At 35.5% G+C, this 7,977-nt stretch overlaps 1 pseudogene; it reads left to right on the top strand.

The window, feature by feature from the left end:
* Positions 1–159: 159 nt before the first annotated feature.
* Positions 160–4,658, top strand: LOC105529604 (annotated as a pseudogene).
* Positions 4,659–7,977: the final 3,319 nt, after the last annotated feature.

Below are 7,977 nucleotides of genomic sequence, written 5' to 3'. Positions count from 1 at the left end.
CCCTATGATCTTGAAGATGTTTCTGCACAGAAATGAGGGAAACACAAAGAACCAAATACAGTTCTGAAACTTGGGATCTGTATTTTGAGATGATTTTATTTTCAGAATGAGAAGCATATCTGGTTACCTTTATGAATGTAGAAACATGAGAGGAGAGTTATGATGGCAAAAAACAAAGAGCCTCGTCCCCCATCCTATACTATCAGTGTAGTTGGACTCTCTGGGACTGAAAAAGACAAAGGTAACTATGGAGTTGGAAAGTCTTATTTGTCCAATAGATTTGTACGCGCAAAAGCAGATGAATATTATCCAGAGCATACTTCTGTGCTTAGCCCCGATGACTTTGGAGGACGAGTTGTAAACAACGATCACTTTTTGTACTACTGGGGTGACATAACATAAAATGGTGAAGACGGAGTAGAATGCAAAATTCATGTCATTTAACAGAGTTCATTGATGACCAGGCTTTCTTGTCTCATCGGAGTACGAATTTGCAACCATATATAAAACGTGCAGCTGCATCTGAATTGTAGTCAGCAGGAAAACTAATGTACATTTGCACTGATCAGCTAGGCTTAGAACAAGACTTTGAACAGAAGCAAATGCCGGAAGGGAAGCTCAATGTAGATGGATTTTTATTACGCATTGATGTAAGTCAGGGATGCAATAGGAAGTTTGATGATCAACTTAAATTTGCGAATAACCTTTTTGTCCAGTTATCAAAATCAAAAATACCTGTAATAATAGCAGCAACTAAATGTGATGAATGCATGGATCATTATCTTAGAGAAGTTCAGGCATTTGCTTCAAACAAAAAGAACCTTCTTTTAGTGGAAATATCAACAGGATTTAATGTCAACATTGAAACACGTTTCACGGCACTGGTACAAATGTTGGATAAAACTCGTAGCAAGCCTAAAATTATTCCCTATTTGGATGCTTATAAAACACAGAGACAACTTGCTGTCAGAGCAACAGATAAGTCTGAAAAACTTGTGCAGACTGTGAGAGATTATCATGCAACTTGGAAAACTATTAGTAATAAATTAAAAAATCATCCTGATTATGAAGAATACATCAACTTAGAGGGAACAAGAAAGGCCAGAAATACATTCTCAAAACATATAAAACAACTTAAACGGAACATATAAGAAAAAGGAGAGAAGAGTATATAAATACTTTACCAAGAGCTTTTAACACTCTTTTGCCAAATCTAGAAGAGATTGAACATTTGAACTGGTCAGAAGCTCTGAAGTTAATGGAAAAGAGAGCAGATTTCCAGTTATGTTTTGTGGTGCTAGAATAAACACCTTTGGATGAAACTGACCATAGAGACAAAATTAATGATAGGTAGATTCCATTTGACCTCCTGAGCACTTTAGAAGCTGAAAAACTCTATCAGAACCATGTACAACATCTAATATCCGAGAAGAGGAAGGTAGAAATGAAGGAAAAATTCAAAAAGACTTTGGAAAAAATTCAATTTATTTCACCTGGACAGCCGTGGGAGGAAGTTATGTGCTTTGTTATGGAGGATGAAGCCTTCAAATATATCACTGAGGCTGATAGCAATATGGTAGGCATCAGTGAGAAATGGTTGAAAAAGCCAAAGAAGAGTTTCAATAATTGCTTTTTGAGCATTCTGAACTTTTTTATGATTTAGATCTTAATGCAACACCTAGTTCAGATAAAAAGCGTGAAATTCATACTGTTCTGAGTGAAGAACCTGGATATAAAGCTTTACAGAAACTTGCACCTGATAGGGACTCTCTTCTGCCTAAGCATATAGGATTTGTTTATCATTCCACTAAAGAAACATGTCTTAGTGGTCAAAATTGTACAGACATTAAAGTGGAGCAGTTACTTGCTCGTAGTCTTTTACAGTTGGATCATGGCCGCTTAAGATTATATCACGATAGTACCAATATAGATAAAGTTAACCTTTTTATTTTAGGGAAGGTCGACCTTGCCCAGGAGCTAGCAAATGAGATAAAGCACAGTCCTCTGAAGGTGAGTATGCCTTAGATGGAAAATTTATGAACTTGATCTTCGGCCAGTTCGCCTTACTTTTTGAGTCAGTTATGGACTGCCACCTTTAAACCACATGGGTGCTTCTGTGTATTTAATTCCATTGAGTCATTGAGTTTTATTGGGTAATTTATTGGGAAAATAAGAACTGAAGCTTATCAGATCAGAAAAGATAAATAAATGGCTAATCTTCCATTTACATTAATTCTGGCTAATCAGAGACATTCCATTAGTAAGAATCCACCAATTCTCAGGCACCAAGGGCAGCAGTTGGCAAACAAGTTACAATGTCCTTTTGTAGATGTACCTGCTGGTACATATGCTTGTAAATTTGATGAAACCCAAATAAAGCAAGCTCTAAGAGTACTGGAGTCAGTTAAACACAATTTGGATGTGGTGAGCCCAGTTCCTGCCAATAAGGACATATTAGAAGTTGACTTGAGAATTGTCATGTGTGCCATGTGTGGAGATCCATTTAGTGTGGATCTTATTCTTTCACCCTTCTTTGATTCTCATTCTTGCAGTGCTGCTCAAGCTGGACAGAATAATTCCCTAATGCTCGATAAAATCATTGATTAAAAAAGGAGGCTAATACAGATCACAATATTATCATACCGCTCTTCAATTGGAGTAAGAAAAGATGAACTAGTTCAAGGATATATATTAGTTTACTCTGCAAAACGGAAAACAGCGATGGGAATGTTTTGAGCATTTCTATCAGAAGTTCAAGACACCATTCCTATACAGCTGGTAGCAGTTACTGACAGCCAAGCAGATTTTTTTTTGAAAATGTGGCTATCGAAGAGTTAATGACTGAAGGAGAATACATTGCAACTGAGATCACTGCTACATTTACAGCATTGTATTCTTTATCTCAGTATCATCGGCAAACTGAGATCTTTATTCTGTTTTTTAGTGATGTTCTAGAGAAAAAACATATGATAGAAAATTCTTATTTGTCTGATAATGCAAGGGAATCAACCCACCAAAGTGAAGATGTTTTTCTACCATCTCCCAGAGACTGTTTTCCCTATAACAACTACCCTGATTCAGATGATGACACAGAAGCACCACCTCCTTATAGTCCAACTGGGGATGATGTACAGTTGCTTCCAACACCTAGTGACTGTTCCAGATAAAGATTAGATTTGGAAGGAAATGAATGTCCTATTCTTAGTACCCCAAACTGTCATGACCATGAACGCAACCACAAAGTGCCTCCACCTATTAAATCTACTTCAGTTGTACCTAAGACAAATGTGAAAAAAAATGGATCCAAACCTTTTAAAAACAAGCAAAGCTGGTATTGGTAAAAATCCAAGAAAGCAGACTTCCCCGGTGCCTTTGGCACATCCTGAAGATATGGATCCTTCAGATAACTATACGGAACCCATTGATAAAATTTTCAAACAGAAGGGCTATTCTGATGAGATTTATGTTGTCCCAGATGATAGTCAAAATTGCATTAAAATTCAAAACTCATTTGTAAATAACACCCAAGGACATGAAGAAAATGGATTTTCTGATAGAACCTCAAAAAATCATGGGGAACGGAGGCCTTCAAAATACAAATATAAATCTAAAACTTTGTTTAGTAAAGCCAAGTCATGTTATAGAAGAACACATTCAGATGCAAGTGATGATGAGGTTTTCACCACTTCTAAAACAAAAAGAAAAGGAAGACATCATGGAAGTGAAGAAGATCCACTTCTTTCTCCTGTTGAAACTTGGAAAGGTGATATTGATAATCCTGAAATCACTTCTGACCAGGAGTTAGATGATAAGAAGATGAAGAAGAAAACACGCAAAGTGAAAGAAGATAAAAAGCAGAAAAAGAAAACTAAGAACTTCAATCCACCAACACATAGAAATCGGGCAAGTGATTACTTTGGGATGCCCTTCCAGGATCTGGTTACAGCTGAGAAACCCATACCAGTATTTGTTGAGAAACATGTGGAATTTATTGAAGATACAGGGTTATGTACCGAAGGACTCTACCATGTTAGCGGGAACAAAACTGACCAAAACAATATTTAAAAGCAGTTTGATCAAGATCATAATATCAATCTAGTGTCAATGGAAATAAAAGTAAATGCTAAAGCTGGAGCCCTTACAGCTTTCTTTGCAGATCTGCCAGATCCTTTAATACCATATTAAATACCATATTCTCTTCATCCAGACCTATTGGAAGCAGCAAAAATCCTGGATAAAACAGAACGTCCTCACGCCTTAAAGAAATTGTTAAGAAATTTCATCCTGTAAACTATGATGAATTCAGATACATGATAACACATCTAAACAGGATCAGTCAGCAAAATAAAATCAACCTAATGACAGCAGACAACTTATCCATATGTTTTTGGTCAATCTTGATGAGACCTGATGTTGAAAATTGAGAGTTTCTGTCTACTACTAAGATTCATCAACCTGTTGTTGAAACATTCATTCAATAGTGTCAATTTTTCTTTTACAATGGAGAAATTGTAGAAACAACAAACACTGTGGCTCCTCCACCACCTTCAAACCCAGGACAGTTGGTGGAACCAACGGTACCACTTCAGTTGCTGCCACCATTGCAACCTCAGCTGATACAACCATAATTACAAATGGAACCTCTTGGTATTACATGAGTAGGAAGTGATCGCAAACAGGCTGGATTTGCACAAAAAGCAAATCTAGACGTGCATGTTTCAGGGTTCAGTAGTATACTTCATGTTTCATACAGATAATTCACATTCAAAATGACATTTTCCCTTTGAACTAGATGGTATTCCTTATTCACTTACATTACAAATCTAAGACCATGTGATAAGCATAACTGGAGAGGTTTATTTTGTTTTTATAAACAAAAATAGCTATAAAATACAAAGCTGCTGCTGCATGCAACCTTACTGCAATCAGTATATCATTCCTGTGGCAATTTCTGTCACATTATATTGTGAATAAAATTTTTCTATAGAAATTAAATGATTTAAAAACTCACCTATATGAAACATTTAACGCTTTTCAGTCTGCTTTTTGACTGATTTTGTTATTTGATGTGCTAATTTGGGCAACTTAATTTACATTCTGGCAGTCAGTGAAGATAACTAAAAGCCTAGTTAAGTATTTTATAATTTCAGGCTACTGAGGCCATGTTTGGGATGTTGTTTGAAAGAAAGAAAAAATACACTGACATATTTCACATGTCTGTACCTTCATTTTTACTTCCAAGTAAACCTGTGGATGATTCGATGAGGGATAAATGAACCTGTTTCTTTTACACACATACCAAGGACGTGCTTGTGACTAAAGTGAGTTGATAATATTGTGCAAAGGATAGTTGTCACCAACTCATTTATTTATGGTCCATAATGAAATAAACATTTCGTATACTGTTAATTCTGTAAACAGATGCATGTTCAAAAGATCTATGATGGTCTTGTAATCTTAATATATTTTAGATATTTTAATTTTTTCCCTCTTGGGGAATACATCTGGTACAGTGTAGAAAATACTTCATAACATTTGCATTAGTATTATATAACTTTTCATACATAAACATGAAATTTGTTGCAGAAAATTCTTTAAACCAAACATTTAAATCTAGGACTTCAATTTAATTTCTTCCTTGTATCTATTTTTATGTGGTCCTTAAAAACATATCCAAAAAACCAATAAAAATACTTTGGCTACTGACAAACTCTTTGGAGTGTTTATATTACAAATTTGTATTCATGTTCTTTTCTGTGATGTGTTGTCCTAAAATCCAAGATGGCTTTTGCACCATTTTTAAGCCAATTTTTTTCCTTTGATGTTGGTACCAGAATTACTATAAATGACTGCTGCTTTTGGGGGTAAACATTTTGTTAGTGAAAATAAAACCAGAACACTAAATTATGCATAAAATTTTCAGAATAGGTGGCACAGATAAATTTCACTAGGTTATATTTTGTGTAGTAAAGAATAAAATTCTTTGGTCAATGTTATCTTAATTCAGACTACAATTTTAAGATTATCTTGTATGTGTTACAGTAAATAGATGATTTTCAGGAAAAAAAATAACTCAAAGAGTACAATTGGATTGTTTGCAATTCCAAGGATAAATGCTTGAGGGGATGGATACCCCACTTTCCAAGTTGTAATTACTGCTTACTACATGCCTGTCAAAGTATCTCAAGTACCCCATAAATATATACACCTACTATGTACCTACAAAACAATTTTTTTTTAATTTTTAAAATCTTAAAAAATAAAGCAGACTGGTGAATCTAAACAAGTATTAGTATTATGAAACCTTAGTAATAATTGTTTTCAAGGAAGGTAGAAGTAGGTATAAAGTAACTTTAGACTGTAGGCCAAGTATGTGTGGTATGTTTAAGAGTAGCTTAACATAACATGTAAGAGTAGCTCCTAGCAATAGGGGTAGAATATATAAGCTCCCAACTAGTACGACGAAATGATGAGTTTAAATCCATTAAGTCAAAGTAAGAAACAAGAAAAGAAAGAAGAAGCAGGGCAATTAGAAACTGTAAAATAAAATGACAGAAGAAATGCAAATATAACATTAATCACAATATATGTAAATGAGATAAACACATTAAAACAGAGTTTGTAGGATTAGATTTTGATAAAGCCTAACTAAATGATACTTGAAAGAAACACTTGAAATTACTACACAGAAAGGTTGAAAGTAAAAGAATGGAGAAAAAATAAACATGTTAAATACTAATGAAAAGAAATCTGGTTCAAAGGTAAGAATGTCAGACAGATTAAATTTTAGGCAAAAGGATTATAAGAATATATCATAAAACACTAAATATAAAGAAAAAATGTACAGAATCAAAAAGGTAGACTGAGAAATATAACAGCACATGAGAGATTAAAGAGAAAAAACTTTTGAACAAATAGTTACAGGTTGCTTCTTATGGGCCCAACACTCTTTGAGTTTCAGGGGATGCTACAAAGAGAAAAATGAATTGTCATAAAAATGCTTGCCCTCATGGAGCTTATACTCTGGTAACATGTATATAGTATTCCATGGGGGTGAGTACTATGGAAAAATAGAAGACAAAGGAGGAACATAGGGAGAGGATTGGCCTTGCTGAAGAGTGTTTAGGAAAAGCCTCTCTGGAAATGGAGTTTTTGAGCAACATTTAAGGGAGGTGAAGAAGCAAGGACAGACATCTGGATTTCTAAGGGAAGAGTATTTCAGCAGAAATAACAACTTCTAAGACCTCAAAGGGGGCATGTCCAAGAAACAGTAAATGGGCCAGTAGTTTTAGAATATGTTGATTTAGAGGATGACCTAGTGGCAGGATAGTAAGACCAAAAGGTAAAGACTGGAGAGAGAGAAAGTCACACAGTGCCTGCAGGTTATTGTGTGAACCTGTGAGGAGGACAGGCTGTGGAATGGGAAAGGAAGGGAAGAGTCAAATCTCAACAAGCGTCACACTGACGTATTTCATGAAGAGTGGAATTAAGTTAGAGATCAGTGAAGAATAGCTTAAAATTTACACAGTTGGACATTTACAAATGCATTTCTCAACAACTTGTGGGTCAAATATTACACATAATAAATATTTTAAGATACCTAGATGTGAACAAAACATAAATACAGCATATCAAAATGCATGGGCTATAGTCAAAGTATTATGAGGACAATTTATATTTATAAATGCTTATTTATAAAAGCCCCAAAACAGGCTTAACAAGTTAGAAAATGAGGCCAGGTGCGGTGGCTCATGCCTGTAATCCCAGCACTTTGGGAGGCGGAGGTGGGCAGATCACGAGGTCAGGAGTTTGAGACCAGCCTGACCAACACAGAGAAGCCCCATTTCTATTAAAAATACAAAATTAGCCGGGCGTGGTGGCACATGCCTGTAATCCCAGCTACTTGGGAGGCTGAGGCAGGAGAATCGCTTGAACCCGGGAGGTGGAGGTTGCAGTGAGCCGAGATTGTGCCACTGC

This window comes from Mandrillus leucophaeus, unplaced genomic scaffold (genome assembly GCF_000951045.1).
Source record: "Mandrillus leucophaeus isolate KB7577 unplaced genomic scaffold, Mleu.le_1.0 Scaffold772, whole genome shotgun sequence".
Lineage (NCBI taxonomy): Eukaryota > Metazoa > Chordata > Mammalia > Primates > Cercopithecidae > Mandrillus > Mandrillus leucophaeus.
Note: the sequence above shows the minus strand (reverse complement) of the source record. Positions and strands in the feature narration are given on the sequence as shown.